The 23236-nt window shown below is 33.0% G+C and overlaps 2 long non-coding RNA genes across 2 annotated transcripts; one reads left to right on the top strand and one right to left on the bottom strand.

Moving 5' to 3' along the window:
* Positions 1-8630: 8630 nt before the first annotated feature.
* On the top strand, positions 8631-10238 carry LOC127867722 (uncharacterized). The gene is made up of 3 exons (XR_008043629.1): positions 8631-8681; positions 9402-9499; positions 9931-10238. It is a non-coding gene; the product is annotated as an uncharacterized LOC127867722 (long non-coding RNA).
* Positions 10239-14597: 4359 nt separating this feature from the next.
* Positions 14598-18717, bottom strand: LOC127867720 (uncharacterized). The gene is made up of 4 exons (XR_008043627.1): positions 18653-18717; positions 18031-18197; positions 17452-17608; positions 14598-16947 (listed from the first exon to the last, which is right to left on the bottom strand). It is a non-coding gene; the product is annotated as an uncharacterized LOC127867720 (long non-coding RNA).
* Between the last annotated feature and the right edge of the window lie 4519 nt (positions 18718-23236).

Genomic DNA, 23236 nt, shown 5'->3' with positions numbered 1-23236 from the left:
TTATCAACTAGTCAACATAAATGATAAGTTATAAGTTATTGTACTACACATTTTAACAGGATATTTCCAGAATTTCTAATATACAATATTCGATTTATAGTCACAAATTGATTTTTTGTACCAGAATGGCAACGTCTACAGAAGTTAAGTCGGTTTACAGTGTCAATTATGAATGGAGAACAAAGTGCAGATGTTCTCTCCTTTCCACCCACTTAGAAGCAAAATGCTGTTTGCTGCTCATCAGTATCTTAGGGTTCGAAATGAAGCCGTTTAAACGTGGATTCATTAAGAATGGTCTTTAATTATATTTGATTTTCTAAGAGATTACAAACGAGTCAAAATGGGTATCTGAGTGGATAAGGGTTAAAAAAGGACCACTGTAGAAGTAGTTTTTATCATGTGAAATGCTAACAAAGTGATTACATTTGACAAGAACGTATTGTGTTCGCCTTACGATCTGGAGGAAAAGAATTCGATCAATATAAGTACAAATGTATGTGGTAGTATTTCATCTCAAAGGTTACCAGTGAAAAAGAATTCAAACGTGTCTTAGCGATTTCAAAACACACCAGATAAAATACCGTAAATTGATTTTAACTGACCACTTTCTTACTACATACGCGCAAATGTTGTTATTTTAAATTTAAATGATATAATTTATTAACAAAATATCGCTTATCTTTGTATTAACAGCAGTGTCATGGATGACATTTCAACGATGTATACGTCAGTGTGGTGGATGTGACCTCCAGCAGTCGGTCATGGTCTATCTGAGCAGATCTGCAGTTCCTGTCTTTATCCAAAATGCACGGACAGCTGTTGATTAAATAATATGTTAGACATGGCACCAACGACGTTTATTGGATACATATAAAGGACATGTCGATAAAAAAAATCAAAATCTATTAATTGTAGTCTAACCAGTATAGTATATGTTTTCTCTCTATTAGTTGCAGTGCGAAAATATTCAATTTACGATAATAATTTTCAGTTTTGAAAGTTCGAAAGAAGTTGCGCCCGTTAAAGTAAACATACCCATTTGGACGCAAAAATGTATAGTTTAATGGCTTTTACGCTCATAGGGAATACAACATATAATTCCGTGATAAATTTTCTGCTTTAATCATTAGTATAATTATGATGATGTTTCAATACTTCGAGCGGCATTTAAGTCATCTAAAATATTTTGTTTTAATTAGTTTTAAGTCATAATTAGGTATTGTGTTCAATTTCCTAAAACTATAATATCAGACGGTGTTTCAATCTAACTATTGTTTGATATTATCGTTTCTTAAATGTCAAAAAACGATAATACCAAATAACAATTATGTGTTATGTTCAATTTCCTTAATCAAACTCTAAAACACCACTAACAAGCACTGGCTAAATTACAAAGAAAACAAAAATAAAACTTCATCTGAAAGGCGCGACCGGCCACTAGCCTAAATCAAAACAACAACAACAACATTTATTAGCTCTTAAGCATACAGTTGCTTTTAGCCAAATGCAAAATAGAAAAGTGTAATGACTTGGATTATAATAATTATAAAAATTAGTAATCGTTGAAGTTAACAAAGATTTAACTGATTCGTAACATAAGATGTGTCACTTTAACATTGATACTGACCGTTGTTCATAAAATATTGAGACAGAGAATTCACTGTAATACATAAGTAGTATCACTTTAATATTGATATGTATTAAAACGTGTAGTAGTGGAAAAAAGAGGTGACACTATTCGTTGATTTAATACAGCAATTACCAGCTTATTCACACAACTAAGGTAATTTATCGAACTATATATGTATCATTATAATAATGATTTATTGAACGCATTGGGTAATCTGCATTAACTGTAGTCCTATGAGCTTACGCCAGACTTGAAAGCGTATGTAATATATAATTACAACATCCAAAATCACTTAATGATGGCGCCAGTCGAAGTTTAGGAAAACCTTAAAACGTTAACAACGGCAGAGTGTTATATATATATATATGTTTTCAGTTTGGCCGCACTCTGTCCGATCTTCGAAGATTTTGTTTTTCTTCAATGGGCGTACGTTTTATACTGTAAAATCAATAATGAAAATAATAATAATGATGATGATGTTGTTGATGATGATGATGATGATGATGATCATAACTTTCGCAAAATTGATGGTATCAATTTGATATTTGGCATGCTTGTGTATCTCATGGAGCTGCAGATTTTTAGTGGTGAAAGGTCAAGGTCATCCTTCAAGGTCAAAGGTCAAATATATGGCCTTAAAGCGGCGTAGTAGGGGGCATTTTGTTTTTGACAAACACATCTTTTGTTTTCAAACTTCTATGCAAATTGCTTTTTATTTGTATGTCACTGTCTACATACATATATAAAGTATGACACTGTGACATTAATTGTTTTGCATGTGTACTTTTGTATGTCACTGTCTTTAATTATATGAGTCGTGTTCTGAGAAAACTGGGCATAATGCATGTGCGTAAAGTGTCGTCCCAGATTAGCCTGTGCAGAGACTGCAGACTGCACAGGCTAATCTGGGACGACACTTTACACATATGCATTATGCCCAGTTTTCTCAGAACGCGACTCATATGATAGTTTGTGTTGCATATGTACATATATATATATGTAGCTGTTTTCCTGTCTTGTAATAAAACGTGTTAGGGAAAAAAAATATACATGTATGCATGTATGTTGCTTTATTATGTCTTTGCACATGTACTCTTGTGAACAATTATTTTGTACATATGTAAGATGTGACTTCTAAAATTAATAACATGTTCTTCAGTACAACGTTCTTGAAGTAAAGTGTCAATGGTGTCCCTTGTATGGCTTTTGTTTACACCCGATGATTGTTTACACACCACGCGTACGAATTAAACCGACACCCATGTGGTTAATTAAGTGATTTTCAACAATAAAGCATAATACTAGTAACTATATACGTTTACTGACAAACCAGCTTGATGCCTCACCTACAATGATGCAAATCGCCGGTTGAATGGCTTAAGGGATAAAGTTATGTTGACATTTTGTTTATCCGTCCGAAACAACTTTGCTCAGAAAAAAGCTTCAAAATTATTAAATGAATTTGATCGAACCGTCACATTACAATTGACGGCATTAAGAAAAAGTGCAATGTTATGGTCCAGGCTTTTTAACTTTGAATATTGTTGTTTGGAACATAACTTCCAATTTAAAGGGATTTGGTTTAAACCGCCATACAATATTATAAGAGAGACACGAAGAGAAGTACAGTGTGCAATAAATGGCCTGGACTTCAATTAAGTTTTCTTAGCCGGAGCATAATTTCGGAACTATAAACAGGGATTGGCTGAATCGTCATACATTGATAGAATACATTTAAATTAGTGTGTAAGATATTTAGCTCTACCTAATCTGTATCTAATTATCTATATATTTATTATCTAAATATCTTAATTGAACTATATCTACATCCATTCTGTGTTCAAAATTCAATAACTATCGATGGTCGTTACAAGCTATAAGCATCGTTACATTTCCGAATCGAAATGCTCGTATGCATGAACATGAAGTGCCCCAGGACTAAATGGTTTCGTATTATACCAGCAGCAAATATTTAAAGAGTGGTTGGTAGACATGTGTGTTCTCTTTCATACGCATGGCGCCTTGATGGTTAACAAATGTTTCAAGATTCAAAACGTTATTCCGAAGGGTTAAGGAAAAAAACGGATTTTACAACAAGAGCACCGCATAACGGGTGTCAACGCTCGGCTGCGGGTGCAGTTTTTAAAAAGTGAAAGCATGTAAGAATATTTTTTAGAGGTCACAGTGATCTTGACCTTTGACCTAGTGACCCAAAAATGGGTGTGGCGTGTAGAACTCATCAGGGTACATCTGCATATGAAGTTTTAAAGCTGTAGGTGGAAGCACTTTGATTTTAGAGCCAATGTTAAGGTATGAGCACGAAGACGGCGAACGACACGACACGACGAGCTGGCTATGACAATACCTCGGGTTTTCTCCGAAAACAGCCGAGCTTAAAAACACTTTACGAAGGTGTCACATGGACATCACCGCAGACGCCGAAGCCAGGAGGAGTAAGAAACTTCCCATATTTTTTTTGTTTTGTCTTGATTCAAACATCAAGATGGTAACGCCACTTGTTTATAAGTGGGCACTTTCAAACATCGGAACTCTGGCTATGAATAATTTTATATTAAACTTCAAATTTGTAGTAACGCAAATAACTTTGAAACGAAAAGAGACGCCATGGGATCAATTCACTGAATATATGTGCGCTTGAACTCGATTCGGTCATAATATCAACAGGAATTAATAATTTTATTTTAATTTTAATACAACAATGTCACCAAATCTAAGCAATGAAGATAATAATCAGGTAACACAGTTTAAATTGCAGACTATTTATGAACCCGACTGAGACAAAGATGCAGCATAACAAGTAGGACATTTTGAAGTTATTTTATGTTGCTAAATATTCATGCCATGGGTAACATTGTCAATGTGTGATCACGAGCGGGCTTCAGTGTTGTGCATATGCTATGAGTATAATAATGCCACTTCTTACCAGACCGAGTCGTTTTCTAGCTAATGTAAAATCAGCTTTGTAAATTTATTTATTATGTATAACATGTATATATTCGTTATGAGACGGATACAAGTTTACACACTTGCGACTGAAGACAGGTTAACATTTCTATTAATATGTCTCGAATTATTTAACAACCAACAAAATTAAGTGTTTGTTTTATTTAATTTGTACTTACATCTTCCACTTGGACTTTGATATATACATACTCGCGACTCGCGGCGCGTAGGGAGTGTATTTATTCAATAGTATGAAAATCTGGCCGGATACACATATTTATATAGGTATTATATATTTTATAGTATGTCACAGGGTGAGAAAAGTAGGCAGCTTGACCGGGGCTCAAACCCGAGAACCTTCACTTAAAGGGCAAATGCTCTATCGACTGATCTGCGTGGTCGCCTACACGCACTCTCTCTATATTGACGCAATTAATTTAAGCCTTTAATTGGACAAGAAGGTGGAACATATTGTATAGAAAGTAATTTTATTTGTGCTTTAATATAATGAGATATAAAGACCTGCATAATGAAAATAACAGTAAAATTGTGAGAAAGTTATAACTTACCGAAAACATTATACAGGTATAATGTAAAAACACACTCGAAGTTGTCGATCCGTCGAGAGCAACCAGACCAAAATATCAAAGTAAAACATGGCAAACTCAGTTATATTTAGTCGTTTCATGAGACATAATGAAAGGTGCAACTAAAGAATATAAAGCAAACCATTAATATTTAGAACATTGATATTTACGAGCTCATTTGTACTCGCGTTGGCCTGTTTCCTATGGTCGGGACCTTGGTGGCATTCAAGTAACCGAGAGCCGACGATCACAAATGGTGCACCAGTAGATGCTATTGGACTTCCTTTTTTGACACGTGTGTCATCCTTGAAGCGGAATCGGTGAGAACCTAGAGTGAGTGACAGCATATAGTTATCATAAAACAGAAAAATAAAAATCCAAATAATACGAGGCCAGTGCACTGCTTGTCGCTGTTCGCTCGTTTAAATTGTTTAAATATTGTATTCCATTATCAACATATACATTATGTTCTTCCTAATGTTATACGTTCATAACAACAATACAAGCATGGTACTATATTGCCATCATACAGCCCAGGCTTTGATTGTTGCTGTTTCAATACTGTCAATGCATGGCATTCTATTGTCAACAAATACAACATGCTCCGCCTGTTGATATATGTACATGACACCAGCAAAGGCATGGTATTCTACTTTCAACATGTACAATATGCACCTCCTGATGTCATCACATAAAACCAACCAAGGCATAACATATTCCGCCTGACGTTATATGTTCATGACCACATCAAAGGCATGGTATTTTATTGTCAACATATAAAACATGCTCTGCTTGTTGTTATATGTTCATTACAACAGTCTAGGCATGGTACGCTAGTATCAACTTATACAACATGCTCTGCCTGTTGTTATATGTTCATGACAACGGTAAGAGCACGGTTTCCTATTGTCAACATATAAAACATACTCCGCCTGTTGTTATGCGTTCATAACAACAGGCCATGCCCAGTATTATATTGTTTAAACATAGAACATTCTCTTACTGTTGTTATATATTCATGACAGCAGTCAATGCAGGGTATTCTATTGCTGCCATATAGACCATGCTACGCCTGTTGTTATATATTCATGACAACAGTCAAGACATGGTATTCCATTGTTAACATATAGAACATGCTCTGCCTGTTGTTATATGTTCATTACAACAGTCTAGGCATGGTACGCTATTATCAACTTATACAACATGCTCTGCCTGTTGTAATATGTTCATGACAACGGTAAAGGCACGGTTTCCTATTGTCAACATATAAAACATTCCCCACCTGTTGTTATGCGTTCATAACAACAGGCCATGCACAGTATTATATTGTTTAAACATAGAAAATTCTCTTACTGTTGTTATATATTCATGACAGCAGTCAAGGCAGGGTAATCTATTGCTGCCACATAGACCATGCTACGTCTGTTGTTATATGTTCATGACAAAAGACAAAACATGGTATTCCATTGTTAACATATAGAACATGCTCTGCCTGTTGTTATATGTTCATTTCAACAGTCTAGGCATGGTACGCTATTATCAACTTATACAACATGCTCTGCCTGTTGTTATATGTTCATGACAACGGTAAAGGCACGGTTTCCTATTGTCAACATATAAAACATGCTCCGCCTGTTGTTATGCGTTCATAACAACATGCCATGTACAGTATTATATTGTTTACATATAGAACATTCTCTTACTGTTGTAATATATTTATGACAACAGTCAAGGAAGGGTTATCTATTGCTGCCATATAGACCATGCTACGCCTGTTGTTATATGTTCATGACAACAGACAAGACATGGAATTCCATTGTTAACATATAGAACATGCTCTGACTGTTGTTATGCGTTCATTACAATAGTCATGCATAGTATTATATTGTTCACATATAGAACATGCTCTTAATGTTGTAATATGTTCATGGCAAACAGTCTAGGCATGGTATGCTATGATCAACTTATACAACATTCTCTGCCTGTTGTTATATGTTCATGACAACGATAAAGGCACGGTTTCCTATTGTCAACATAAAATTATAAAACATGCTCCTCCTGTTGTTATGCGTTCACAACAACAGGCCATGCACAGTATTATATTGTTTACATATAGATCATTCTCTTACTGTTGTTATACATTCTTGACTGTTGTTATATGTTCAATACAACAGTCTAGGCATGGTACGCTATTATCAACTTATACAACAGGCTCTGCCTATTGTTATATGCTCATGACAACACGGTAAGTGCACGGTTTCCTATTTTCAACATATAAAACATGCTCTGTCTGTTGTTATACGTTCATGAGAACAAGCAAGGCAGAATATTATATTGTCAACATATAGAACATGCTTGCCTGTTGTTACAAGTTTATTACAACAGCCAAGGCATGGTAATCTATCATCAACATATGGAACATGCTCCGCATGTTGTTATGCGTTCATAACAACAGTCAATGCATAGTATTCTATGGTTATCATATAAAACATGCTCTTAATGTTGTAATATGTTTATGACAACTGTCAAGGCAGGATATTTTATTGTTGTCATATAGACCATGCCACGCCTGTTGATATATGTTCATGACAGCAGTCAATACATGGTATTCCTTTGTCAACATATAGAACATGCTCATGTTGTTATACGCTCATAACAACAGCAAAGGCATGGTTTTTTATTGTCAACATATATCATTTAATAAAATAATCCTCTACCTGCTAGTTGACGTTGATGACATCAGTTTATGTAGGTGGTATTCTATTCTCAAAGCACAGACAATGATATTCATGTTGTTATTTCGCTCATAACAACATTCGAAGAATCATACTTAGTACATTGAAAGCAATTTCTATATAATTTTAACCAGTCAAATTCTACATAATATTTTTTATTTTAGAACGAACGAAAACTGATGGTGGCAAGTATAATGAAGGTACTGGTAATTCTTGATAGCGAGTAGTATCTCGAAGTTTTTCAACATTTTCCTTTATGATAGCAATATGTTTTACTAAATAATCACACACATGTTATCAAGTCATGTTGGTACGGTGGCATAGAGGTGACATTCACTTCTCTTTTTTTAAATTGCTCTCCTCTTTTTTCTAGAAAAAGAGGAGTGCAAAACTAAATAAAAGCGGCGTGCAATTAAAAAAAGAGCGGTGCTTCTCTTGTTTTAAATTGCTCTCCTCTTTTTTTTCTATCTCGTGGCCACGAGTTAGCTATGTCGTGGCCACGAGATAGAAAAAAGAGGAGTGCAAAACTAAATAAAAGCGGCGTACAATTAAAAAAGAGCGGTGCAGAAAAAAGGCAGAGTGCATAAAATAAAAGAGGAGAGCATTTTCGTCATCTCGAGATCCCGACTTAGCTCAGCCAATCTCGAGATCCCGACTTAGCTCAGCCAATCAAATTGTTTGTTATGTCAATTTAACGTTCATTCTGGATTACCTGCCGCTTTGTATACGAAGAGTCAGCAGGTACAGGCGGAGGCGATGGTAATAGTAAGTTAACTAGCAAATTTTAAAAGGTGGTTCGTTGTGCAAATTATTTATCTCTTGATCAGTATAATAATAAAGTATTTCAATGGCGTGACTCATTTTCACGGAACGATTGATTTTGTATGAGATTTTCATTCTTCATAAGTTGAATAGTTTTCGGATAAATAAATGGAAAATGTAATTTCGGATAACATTAATTATATGGAGTAATAGTACCGTCAAAATCCTTATTTTTACCAATGATATGTACATTTTTGGCTTACATAATACAATTTATTCTGTTTAAAAATCGATAATGTATTTGTACATCCATTTAATTTGATTGTTTTATCAATGCTCATTTATAACAAACAGCTATATAATAAATTTTACAAGCCACTGCTCATTCTAATAGAACTATTTACATTGTCCTATTGTACTTGCAATTTTTGCTATGATGGCTGAGAGAGCTGAGTTAAAATAATTATTATTGTAAATAATCGGTAATTTTTTTTCATTTTAAATTCAACTGCTAAGCAATTTACATAGTCATAGTACACAAGAGAAAGAGATTATGACACATGCAGGACTAAAACCTGTGATGACCATTATTCTAGCATGCCTACCAAGCGAGCTTAAATCCAGATGCTTGTAATTTTCCTTGGTTGGATGATAATCCTGTGTAAACAAGGTCTAATTATTTAAACTAGCCCTTACACTACACTGCTTTCTTCTTTTTTTCAGGTTATCAACAGCCAGTCAGTTACAGATGCATTGCGATAGAGACGTTGTTATCTACGTCTCTGATTGCGAACACAGAATTAAACAACATTGGTCATAATGTAAGCATAATTAAGCTCCAATATTAGATATAAAAGTCAACAAAACTATTTGCAGTTTGAGCAATGAGCACAGAATTGAGCACAAACAAGATAATAGATAATGAAGTTTTGATCTGCTGATGCAAACAAACTGACCTGAGCTTATACAACTTACAACTTTATTTTGTGCTTTAAGTTCTAATCTGTTCTCTCAGCTCAAACATGACACAAATAATCCTTTTTTTTCTGGAGCTGTTTATTACCTATTAACAAAGTTTTCCTAAAACTAGAAACAATTTTCCTAATATTTTTAGCAAAATGTACATCTTCATTTATGTATATATATATATATATATATATATATATATATATATATATATATATATATATATATATATATATATATATATATATATATATTATATATATACACACACACATTATATTTGCAGCTTACATACAAGAGATCAGCAGAGCAGGAAGAAGTTATGTTGATGCCCTGGCCATTCTCTTCTTTAACAAATCAGTCATTGCATCTGCACATATGACCAGAGAAATGAAGGACTATTGTGGAAACTCAACTATCTGCCGAAGAACTTTAGTTAAACCGTATTTTGGTTTTGAAACTAAGGAAGTCTAACAGTTTTCAATTTGTTGTGATTTGTGTAATAATGAACTGGGGATAGAATATGATTTTAGTAAACTGTCACCTAACTAAAAGCATACATATTATTATAACAAGATTCCTTGATTAATTGAATGTTCACGTCTTTTTAGGAAAATCTATCCTCGAATATTTTAAATATCTTAAGGTAGTGCACCTCTAATGGGCACATATCCAAATATAATCTAATTAATTATTTTCTTAATCAGCATCATTTCACTGAACTACATGCAAATTTGTAGGTAGGCTTTCCATGCTTTTTAAAAAAATATACCGATTTTTTCAAAACCACCCCCACGCTCGGCTTTTGTCCAGTTTATTTTCACCCCTGGGGTATATAAAAGTTCCATAATTCATTCAAATTTCCAAATATGGGCATGCAGTTGGTGTGTACAGATGCTGTAAAGGTGTTTAAAGTTTAAACAAGATGAAATAAGTATTCTTTTACAGACATTTATTTTTTACAAATTTTTATCTATGGAAGAGCACCATGAAATGTAAGTGATTTCAGCCAAGTAAAAATTGGGTCGGTTAAAAACAAAGTGTCATAAAATTCAAAATAGTATCATTTAAGTCATATTTTAAACTTAGTTTTTATAGAAACACTATATACAGCAAAAATACCAAGAACTAGACAGAATTACCGTTTACTTTTTGAAATAAAAATAAAAATGCAACATGCATGGTTCGTATTTTCAACAGTAAATCACCCAATTTCGCCATAACGTTGTTTTAATTTTAATAATTGAAAAATGTGCATAAAAATTGCAACATATTTAACAATAAATATAGCTTATATGCCATATTAAATCAAATTACGTTAGAAAATAAATAAAACGCGTCGCAAAAAAGTATACGTCGTCGGCAGGATTCGAACCTGCGCGGGAATATCCCAAAAGATTTCTAGTCTATCGCCTTAACCACTAGGCTACGGCACCTAATAGTAGGCTCTTCAACCTTCGAAGAAATCGCGGGAAATCATTAGAGGTGCACTACCTTAAATATATTTGATTGGATTTATTTATTTATCATTTATGTTTGATGAAAATGTATATTCTATGTTGAATTTATGCATATGTTAGTGTGATTGTGTGTGTATGTTTGTGTGTTTCTGAGGATATTGCGTATGGGTGAAAATGTGTGAGAATGGTACGGGAGTTGCGTGATTTATGTTTATAAATTAACATTTGTTTGTAACGATATACCATGTAGTATAAGTTACCTAATAAAGTTCTTTTTTGTTCTGTTCTTAATTGTGCTGCTATGCTTTTTTTGGTTGAAAAATGATCAAATCTACCTTAAAAAGAACTTACTTATAAATAATTGACTTTTGGCATATGAGAAAGTGTCAATAAAAAAAGATTGGGTGGGGATACAAAAAAGAGGGTCAATCTGGTGACCAGAAACAATATTTTTTTTGGCCTTATGGGAAACAGTTTAGTAATAAAAATTCATTGTCTATAACAATGTTTTTAAAATTCAATCATTCTATGTAATTTGAATAAAAAGTTCAGAACTATTAAGCATAATAATGTAACCCTATTTTTTAACGTCCAATTTCATAATAACACCTAATTTGGTTCTGAGAAATCCATGTGTGCAGTTCTTCCCTATTAATCTTCTTTACCGGATTTTAAGCTCGACTATTATATATGAAATATATATAGTGGAGCTATCCTACCCACCCTGGCGTCGGCGTTCCCGTTAGCGTGCAAATGTTAAAGTTTTGTGTACCACCCCAAATATTTTCAATGTCCATTGACATATTGTTTTCATATTTTGCATACTTCTTTACCAACATGACCCCAACTTATAAACAAGAGCAGACAAGTCTATCAAGCATTTTGTTATAATTATGGCCCTTTTTCCACTTAGAATATGCATTTTATTGATAAATCTATGTTAAAGTTTGTGTACCACCTCAAATATTTTTAATGTTCCTTAACATATTGCTTTAATATTTTGCAAACTTCTTTAACAACATGACCCCAATCTATAAACAAGAGCAGACAACTGTATCAAGCATTTTGTAAGAATTATGGCCCTTTTTATCTTAGTAACTGAGTATTTTGTTAAATTTTGTGTTTAGATCCACTTGACTTCTAAAGTATCACTATTGCTTTCAAATTTCAAATATTTTCTAACTATCATGAGGGTACTGTACCTGCCAAGTTCAATTTGACCTTGACCTTTGAATGACCTTGACTGTGAAGGTCAAGAGTTAATTTTAGTTAAATTGCCATTACATCTTTATTTATGATCAGATTTTATTAATACTTTGACAAAACAACACTTACCTGAATACCACAATGGATTCCACCCAAACAATATCCCATGCCCCAACCCAGAATCCCTGCCCCCCCTCCCCATTTTTTATTTTTGAAAGATCATCTAATAAATGACCACACCCCACATTATACCCCCTCTCAACCCCCACCCAACCCAAAAAAGAATATTTTTTTCTTTGAAACATGAAAGTTAATGTTGTCCCCAACAATTCTGAATTTCTTTCCACTGGCAATGGAATCAATTAATTCAGTATTAAAATAACCCGATATCTGATCCATTGTATACAACATGCCTGAATGGCTCAGAGTGACACCCAAAGGTTGAAGTCTATCATACACCTACAATGATCAAACAATTTTGTCTATAATTCATTTGATTTTTTTTTTAAATATTACCTTAAATAAATCAACTAAATGGGTTTGAAAAGCTAAACCAAACACATTTAGGTAATACTTCATATATTTCCATTTACCTGAAAGGCATTCTGTTAAGTGAAATTATATAAGGATACATTATATCGAAATGTATATAGTGAATAATTCTTAATTTTACAACACCTGTTTCAAGTCGGTGCGCTTAACTTAATATAGGAACAATAAGTTTAAAGGCTCATAGAAACATCACATTTCAGAAAGTTGTAGAATGAATTAGCCAATGAAAAATCTTATACTTGGTTTTGCTTCATTTTAGAAAAATTCCATTGGTTTTTCTCTACAATTTGGTCAAAAGGTGATTGTCATTAAATGTAAGTAATATCAAAACAAGATTGAAGCAATAACTTTCAGCTTTAACTAATTCAGTGTGTTTGGTTTTTGAAGTTCTATAATACTTTAAGGATAAATAACAAATAAACATAACCGAAGTATAAACAAATAACAACAAACTAACAGTCACGAGGTACATTTTTTTATTTCTTATTAATGACATCTGCTGTGTAGCAGAGCAATTTATCTTTTCTTAGGCTGACCTTAAAGGGGCCTTTTCGTTTTGGTAAATTGAAAAAAAAAATAAAAAAATTGTTTCATATTCGCAAATTTTCGTTTTAGCAATGATATTCGTGAGGAAATAGTAATACTGAACATTTACCATGCTCTAAAATATTCATTATATGCATCTTTTGACAATTTGAAAACCTTGGAAACGATTGAATAATTTGGAAAGTTTTGTTGTTGTCATTATAGTTTGGGAAACTAAGAGGATTGCTTATTTCATTAAAAAAAAATCCGCTCATAGCATAAGCATGGTTGGTCGAGTGGTCTAGGCGGGAGACTTTTTACTCCAGGACCTCAGGGGTCAGTGGTTCGAGTCCATATGAGGCTTACTTTTTTTCCTTTTTTTAATTGTATTCTTGTTGTTTTTTACTGGAGATTTTTAGGTCCAATGTTTAAATTTATATCCAACAACGCAATAGGAATCAGTTGGCCGACCTAAAAGGCTTAGGCAACCTCCAAATAGATATGGAGAATGGGTCATGCCAATAATTTACTATGTGTAACTAAATTATACATAACAAAACCCATATGGGAATGCATTTTAGATTTGAATTCAACAGATTTTATAATATTTTGAAGTGTTTTTAATTATTTTTGCTTTTCCAGGTTCATATCTTCCATAGTTCAATGGTTTAATAAAATATAAACCTGGTGAATGTTATTGGTTGTATTTTCATCTTGTGTATATTTCCAATTTCTCTTAATCACTAAATGTAGTGTATAAAATACTGTTTCATACAGAAAATTATGTTAACAGTTGTCACTGTATAAATAGCAGTATATATTGATCAATACCTTGATCAGTAAATTAAGACTGTTTTTAGTAAATGTATTATTTAAATCTATCAATTTTTATTTCAATTATTGTATATACTTAGATTCAACATTCTAAGTTTAATAATTTTGCATATTTTCACTATGCATAATTATAGAGCTTCATTCTGTTTACATTGGACTGACAAGTAGGTCAGCCATCAGCTGATTGAACAGATGTATTTAAATATAGGTCAGGAATTTTCCCACGCACCTTGTAAACACTGTCTACTCTAGTGGAGAGTGTACTACAGTAATTTTCAATTGCTGGTATAGTCAAGGGGTTTACTATGGTAGGATGTTATTTAAATTTTTGTGTTCTATATTTAAAATTTCAGGAGCCATTTTTTCCAACAGAGGGAGTATGTAACAGGGTATTCACTCTGACACTAATCCTTTTAACAATACTAACCCAATCAAGACTGAGAGAAGTTCAGTGTGAGAGATACTTTGTGATGTATGAGTGAGTTTAATTACTAACAGTGCATGCTTTTATTGTGAGATGATTTCATTGTCATCTATATAATTTTAAATCATAACTCAACATTTGGTCACTTGTTTGTAAAACCTTGTGAGAGGTAGTAGGCTTTTTTCCAATTGCCACTTTCTACACTAAGTCTTGAGGTCACTGGTGAGTGCTGTATTCTATGTTTATTTAATTGTATTTTCTTGAATTGTAATTGTATTGTATTGCATATTATTATGTATTACAATGAATTATTTAAATTGTTATTATAATTGCCATTTGTTAATTATAACATGATTTTTTTTCATGTTTCAGGCCATCATTTACATCATTTATACTTTATAGTATTAAAAGCTTGGAATGTAAAACCCAGGTTGCGTTATAAACTCAAACCCCGGCTACAGACAGGACCAATTTTTTTGCTTCTATATAAGGCTAAAAATTATTTATTAGTTAAGAATTACAAACCCTGAGAATCCTGCTGGGAAATTCACTTTTGACATCAAATTTAACACATTTTTACGTAAGGTATATTAATGAAATTTAAATGGTGTTCTAATTACATATAGAACTACAATTATTCAAAAATTGCAACGAAATGGACAAGAAATAAGAATTTTTTTTTGCAAGATTTGTTAACTTATTCCTGAATCTGTTAAGGGTAGAATTAAAACAAAAGGGCCATAATGGCCCTATATCGCTCACCTTAGTACAGGTAGCCAATATTTGTCAATGGCATAGTGACCTAGTTTTTGACCCCTGATGACCCGTCTTTGAACTTGACCTACAATTTCTCCAAACGATCATCATGACCAAGTTTCTCGATCTATGAGCAGAAAAAAAACCCAAAGGGGAGTTAAAAGAAGGACGGACAACAGACATTCATCGATCCTATGAGCTCATCTGAGCTCAGGTGAGCTAAAACATCAAGGACCTTAAGAGCCTGGGTCAGCGCTATTAAATAGATGTTCCAAAAGATTTATTTAATTTCCAAACAAAACATGTGTCATGAACAGTGACATAAACATTCAAATGCCCAATTTCACAAACTTGAGGTTTAGAAAATAGTACACATTTTAATGTTTAATACTGTTTTTTTATCAAATTGCAAGAAACTATACATGTATATTGCTAATTTCTGGCTAAGAAAGATTTTTTTTTTTTACCTGGTATGTTTTTTTACTGTATGTGTATTAAGATATTGTGAAATATTTAAAACCAGGTTTTTTTTGGCCTGATTTTATAGCCGAAATTAAGCTATGTTCCCAATCCCAAAAAGTATACTTTTTTCCCAAAATGTGGCAAAAAATTCCCAATTTTCAAAAAAAAATAATATTTTTTTTAGAAAGAAGTGTCTTATGCATATTTTATCTCAATTTTAATTCAATTACATCTAACAAAGTATTATATGATTTTGTTCTTTTAATTTGAATGATTATAAAGAGTTATATCAAATTTAGTATTTCCCTAATCAGTGGACTTTTCATGTGAAAAAAAGGCTAATGAATTTATTTTCCCAATTTCATGAAAATGCAGATAAAATTCCCAATTCCAAAGCCATGGGCTATCTTCCCAAAAAGTGGATAAAAAACCCTGTAAAACATATAAAGATATATTTAAAATACATACATTGAATATTTTATAAAACAAACAATCATTCACAGCTGAGTTTGGCAACTCTTTAATGAAATTTTCTCTTGAGTTACTCATAAAATGATTAAATATAAATTGCACACTTTACAATATTCCATTCTATAAACAAGGTGTTAAGTCATATTTTGTGTTTTTGGGCTTAAACAAAACATTTGAAGAAAAAAAGAAACACAGTTGAAACTAAATGTAATTTTGGGCATGTTTGTTCTTTAGCTAAAGTCATTGCGATTATCATTTGAACTAACAAGTTGTAACGACAACTCCTGGTATCCTGTATTCATCAACATTCCAAACACAGCAGATATGACAAGTATTAGTCTCTGAACAGATTTTGTATTCCCTATCTTAGAGGTTGGTAGAGACACAGCCAAGAGAACATCAGCTAGCAGTGGCTGTTGCTCTAATAGTTCATCAATGAGTTCATGCCATTTAAATTCAGCCAGGTCACAGACATCCTTTTGGGCTAAAACACTGTCCTTGTTGTAGCATTCTTTTGCTGCATATTCAATTTCATTTAAAAGTTCTACAACGATACTTCCTCTCAATGAAGAAGACAATATATGCCCTGCAACTTCTCTTGGAGAGCTGCAACCTGATTGAAGCAAAAAAAAGTAAAATAAAAAAACAAAACAGAAATAATAATATATGATAATATTGCTTGATAAATCTTTTTTTCTTTAAAAGAAATGACAATATAATGTTATTTTAGCAAACATAAATAATCTATGTTTCTATATCATAGACATCTTAAAAAGTGTTAAATACATTATTAGTAGTCATTTCAAAAACATTATTTGTTTAAATTGACAAAAAATTAGTCATATATTTTACAAAAACAAAATATCTGATTGATAGCCGTTTTAATTTTTTTATTTTATAAAATCACCCACCCCTTTACTACATTTATCATCTCCCAATGTTTCTGTTGTGTGCATATGTACAGCTTATGACATATGGTAATGATTGTTTTCTTAATTCAATTTAATAAGCATGGTTCATATGACATTGTATCATACCTGAATATAAAATTGAGTGCTCTGCCAGCAAAATAAGGAAAATATACTAAAGTTATTACTGTTTAAGAATCATTATGTACCTGTTCTGTTTTTTCCACCAAACATGTTGTTCATGGCAATTGCACAGTTGTTCCAGAAACTGTTTTCTGACTCGCCATCTTTTCGTAATTTCTGACTGTATTCTTTCAGAAAAGATTTCTCTTTGATGGACCATTTGTTGTGTCTGTTTTTTTCATCCTAGATCAGTGATGAAACATGAAATTTTGAGTGTTTAATGGCAAAGCTTGAAAAAGGATTGATGTGCTTGTGCCAAAATAGTTTATATGAATGAAGAGTGGTTTATTTGATCTTTGAATTAAAATATAAGCCCATGTCCTAATGCAAAGAACTTAATATTAATGGCAAAAATATGATATACACACAACAAGACAGTGTTCTATTAAGCAAGCCTATGTTTAACAAATATTAAATCCATAGTATATATACCAAATGTTGGTACTTAATAAGTGATATTATATATACCAAATGCTGGTACTTAATAAGTGATATATTGTGTTTTCAACAAATTTTACAATTGTTTGAAGAGATTTCACAATTATAAAAATACAATTGAATTATTATAGAGAAGAAAGTAGTACTAGAAAGTGAAAAATAATCACCAGTTTAATCCTTTTATGTTCATGTTTAGGTGTTTTTCTTGTGGGAGTTGATATTGCCCTCTTGCTTCCTCGTTTATGCGGGGTACTTTTGTTTTTTGGGCACAGGCACTGTATGTGTGATCTGGGCCAGACTTACACTCAATTACTTGGAACCAAGTATGATCCATCTGAAATATGATTAATGATTTGAATTATGAATAACTTTTTCTTGAAAACCAAGAACCATTTTTTATGAAGTTTAGAAAAGATATTTAGAAGCATTTTGCTAATCTGGGAAAAGCAGGTCTGAAATTCTGACTGTGGTGAACCTGGAAAAAGGCATGAATACATAAAAATGCATTACTACTGTTAATCAAAGATAACCACACCGCAATGCTTTCATATTTGTCACACTACTCAAAAATACATCACAAATACAGTATGTTACAAATTTACTCAAACATCCGAAATTACACTATCTGTGTACTTGTCCGAAACATACTCAGGTTATGGAACATTAACTCTAATATGCGGAAGAACTCGAAAAAAAGGAAGAACGTCTACAGAATGAAATATATGCATTTCGATTGAAAAATGAATGATACCCCGACGAGCCACATTTGTAAATATTTGGTTAACTCACCATTATCATCGCGTCGACCATGATTCCGCCAATGCCAGGCTTCTATTTATTTACAGTGGAAGCTGGGAACCAGAATAGAATATTTACACATGTTACGCACAATTTGATTGGCTGACTAACTCGTGGCCACGAGTTAACTATGTCGGGATCTCGAGATGACGAAAATGCTCTCCTCTTTTATTTAATGCACTCTGCCTTTTTTTCTGCACCGCTCTTTTTTTAATTGTACGCCGCTTTTATTTAGTTTTGCACTCCTCTTTTTTCTATCTCGTGGCCACGACATAGCTAAATTTTGGCCACGAGATAGAAAAAAGAGGAGAGCAATTTAAAACAAGAGAAGCACCGCTCTTTTTTTAATTGCACGCCGCTTTTATTTAGTTTTGCACTCCTCTTTTTCTAGAAAAAAAGAGGAGAGCAATTTAAAAAAGAGAAGTGAATGTCACCTCTATGCCACCGTATGTTGGTGTATCTTATGGGGTTTTTTGCTAGTAACATAGTGTGAAAATCTGGCGACGTTTTGCTAAATTGACATAAATGTTACGTCGTCGCCGGGGCCATGTTCATTTTGGTTTTGCGAATGGATGCTTGGTTTTAATGATTTAGCTCAGTCACAAATTATTTTAAAGGCACCATTGTCTTGCACCAATCTACGATTTAATAGTGTTACAAATTACTTAATGGCATCAATTTGCTAAAAACATATGTTCAAAACTGATTCCCGCAATACTACTCTTACGTTTGTTTAATTTCAGTGTTATTTGATTATTTTTGAATGTTAAATACACTTAAAACTACCTTTAAACTACCAGATATAGTTATATCATAATATGCAGTCATCAGCATGCATCATACATTTATAATAACCTGAGAAATCAAAACTCGCAAAATTCTTTGATGACCGCACTTGTAAAAACGATGTGCATATACAATATTCTAACTCATCAACTATGTTTTGACAGTCGCTTAAAGATAGACAACTTCCGAAAAAACTGTTTTCTTTCCATGAGAAAAGTTCATTCCACGTTGTTTCAATCGCGCGAAAATGCAACCGAAACCATGTGCATTTCACACAGCTAAAAATAAACCACGCTATACTTTGACCGCTTTATTTATAAACATAAATTTCCAGAATCTATTTAAAGTACCTCGTTGACTCATGCGCATAACATTACCATGCCTCGCCCGTTGCAGTTGTCCGCCTCCCGGTAATAACATGTTTATGTTGATTAATGAAAGACTTAAACAGATAAAAGGATCACTTGCATTTTTTGGTGGTGTTCATATGATTTTAGTAGGTGACCTCTTTTAGTTGAAGCCAGTTATGGAAGGGTGGTTATTTCAAAATTTAAAGAATGATTTCGGCCAACTATCTACGAATTTGTGGCAAGAGTTGTTTTCAATGCATGAACTTACAGAGATAATGAGACAAAAAGATGATCAGAACTTTGCAAAGATTCTGAATAAGTTGCGGGAAGGCAATCATAATGATGCAGATATTAAGGTTCTTATTACTACGGTAACCGAACCATCAGATTTGTTGAACTTGACACATGTTATCCGCCTCTTCAACACAAATTCTAGTGTTGCTATGTTCAACAATAACGCCTGTCAGTCATCAAATAATCAAAAGATGGTTGTAAAATCTATCGACGAGGTCGATGGGGATGATTTAAAAGAGACTAAAGAACAGCTTATTGCCAGGTGGCCAAATGATTGTTCAAAAACAGCAGGTTTGTCAAAGAAAATTGGTATGGTAGTAGAAATGACATATGATGTTTGTGCCAATCTTGATGTGAATGATGGACTTATCAATGGTTCAAATTGTTTAATAAAGTCAATTGAAAAGAAACAACTAAATACAGATAGACCAAGTATTGTTTGGGTGCAATTCAATGATGAACAAGTTGGAAATGAGTGGCAATCAACATACAAATACCTTTTTCACAAAGATATTCTGCATACTTTGACACCTATCTTTGTTGTAAAGAGAACTTTTATGTATCTGAGAAAAACATTTATAAGGGTACAGTTCCCTCTTCGTCAAGCAATGGCAAAAACTATGCATAAAGCACAGGGTGATACTTTGAAAGAAGTTATAATTGACTTGTCTGGATCTCGGGGTTTTTTTTGCCCATGCACATTATGTTGCTTTGAGTAGATCCAAGTCTTTATCAGGTCTTTATTTAGTGAACTTGAATGAAATCAAGATTTCAGTAACACAAAAGGTTAAAGACGAAGTGATAAGGCTACGAATGGAAAGCCTTTTAAAGTTATGTTATGTTACATTATATGAGATAACAGATGCTTTGTATACGGTTGTCTCTTTGAACACAAGATCCTTGATACCCCATCATAGTGAAATATTTTCAGAGCCAAATATTCAAGCTGCATATATGGTTTGTCTTCTTTAAACCTGGCTAACCACTAGGGATACAAAAGAAACAGTAAATAGAGCAGGGTACAATTTATTCAGAGCAGATGTATTTCAGCATGGCAACAGTAGACCTCACAGAGGCATTGCTATGTACTAAAAAGACAATATTAATATTGTTAAACAGACTCCATATACCAGTAAAGAATTGAATTTATTACGAGTGAGGTTTTAAAAGGAGCAAGACACATTTTAATTGTTGCACTGTATAAATCCCCTGCTTGTTCTCTTTCAACATTAAAGTGTGAAAAATACATCATACCCCTAATTTCAGGAAAGGAGTTCATTATCATCGGAGACTTTAATTCAGATGTGCTTGAACAAAACAATTCAACCTGTGAATATATTGAAAATGAACTTCATTGTAAGCAGATTATATCAAAACCAACACATGAATCAGGGTCCCTTTTAGACCATGCTTATTCCAATATTGAAGCTCTGAGATCAGGTGTATTAGAATGTTCTTGGTCAGATCATTCAATTATATATTGCTCCTTGAATAGCAGCTAAAGCCCCAGTCCAATATACAGATGATCTGGGAGATGGTGTTTTGTGCGACCCGGAAATCATACATCAAAGAGTGGTAGCTGTCCTCTGATGCTAGGTACGCAATTTTATTTCCAACTTTATGACAGCTGTAAGGGGCTACATTCTGAATAGTCATCTGCGAAGTCTTTTTTGGGTCAGTCCGAAATTGGTTTGGTAATGAGTCAAAAGCCTTCTAACCATTTTGTGATGTGATATGATCAGTGAATACTACTTGTCCTTTATAGCATCTGAATAATTGTTTTGAACATAGTGATAAAAGGATGAATTATTTTAATGTATCTGCAGCAGATAACGTTTTCAAAATGTGCATAGAGGAAAAAGTAATTGAAGTGAGTAACTTCTCCTTTTCTCACCATGTTCTTTACTCTTATCGCAGCAATATTTTCCATTTTTATTTCATTCGGAATAGTAATTTGCAAACTTTATATGAGTCGGTCCAGAATTGGTTCACTCTCTTCGCTGATGCATGTCATAAAAATTAGATATATATATATCGTTTTAGTATACTATACCATGATATGGCCAACCTTTTACTCCAAACAATCATATGCTCGTACTAAGCAACACAAACAGTGATCAAGCACTGAAATCAGATCATGTAAATTAATATGATATTAATCATCGTAATTGAACTGATATTTTGAATTGATGAAAATGACATAAACAATAATTGTTAAAACTGTTTCCAAATGTTGTTAAACATTCCAGCCAGTAGAGCAATTCATGCCCTCATGGGCCTCTTGTTTGAATTTGCACTCGTAGAAACTAGTTCACACATTTTCTTCTTAATTTAGTTTGAGTTACAGTAGACGGAGTAATTACAGTCTAACCCTGTTTTGCGACATTGTAAGGGAAATTATTGATGTTGTGCCCATTTTGCGACGGTTTCGGTAAACCCATGTGCTCTTCTAATATGACTGAAGACACTTTCGAAACCGTTTCATTTTTCAGTCACTTCTGTATAGCATTACATGCATCAATTGAACATTTGTTTTGGAAAAAAATATTATACCTGTTAACTTTGCTTTCCGGTTTATATTGCATTAAAACAACTACTTCAAGTATGCGTCTGTGATGTGAATGATGTTAAATTCAGCGGTTCATTTATTATTTTATACTATCGATGTGTCTCTGACATGAAACTATACACGGATTTAGTTTGCTCCTAACAAGGTCTGTACTTCCTGCACACGTCTGACTGTATCAAATTACTATTAAATGCATTCTATGAACTGAACACCACCACAATGCAAGGGACATTTGTTAGATCTGAACTCTACAGATCTGAGTTGTGTGTGCTACATTTTTTTAGAAACAGATGGTTAAGAAAAATAACTAAATCATAAGGTGTTGTTTTGTAAGACGAATTGAGTGGAATTTAATTTTGAGATGCCATGTCCTACCTAAAGTAACAAAAGGTCTACGCCGACCGCTTACATGACGTCTCGGACCCCAAACATACAATATGCTTGATAGTAGTATTACAAAAAGTGTAATTTTTTAAAGCGATTATTCCTAAAAAGTACGATTATTCGTGAAAGTATCATAAGAAATGTGAACTATTTGCAAATTTATTATCGTTTTTCCGATAACCAGCACTGAAT

Source organism: Dreissena polymorpha, chromosome 2 (assembly GCF_020536995.1).
Source record: "Dreissena polymorpha isolate Duluth1 chromosome 2, UMN_Dpol_1.0, whole genome shotgun sequence".
Taxonomy (NCBI): domain Eukaryota; kingdom Metazoa; phylum Mollusca; class Bivalvia; order Myida; family Dreissenidae; genus Dreissena; species Dreissena polymorpha.
Note: the sequence above shows the minus strand (reverse complement) of the source record. Positions and strands in the feature narration are given on the sequence as shown.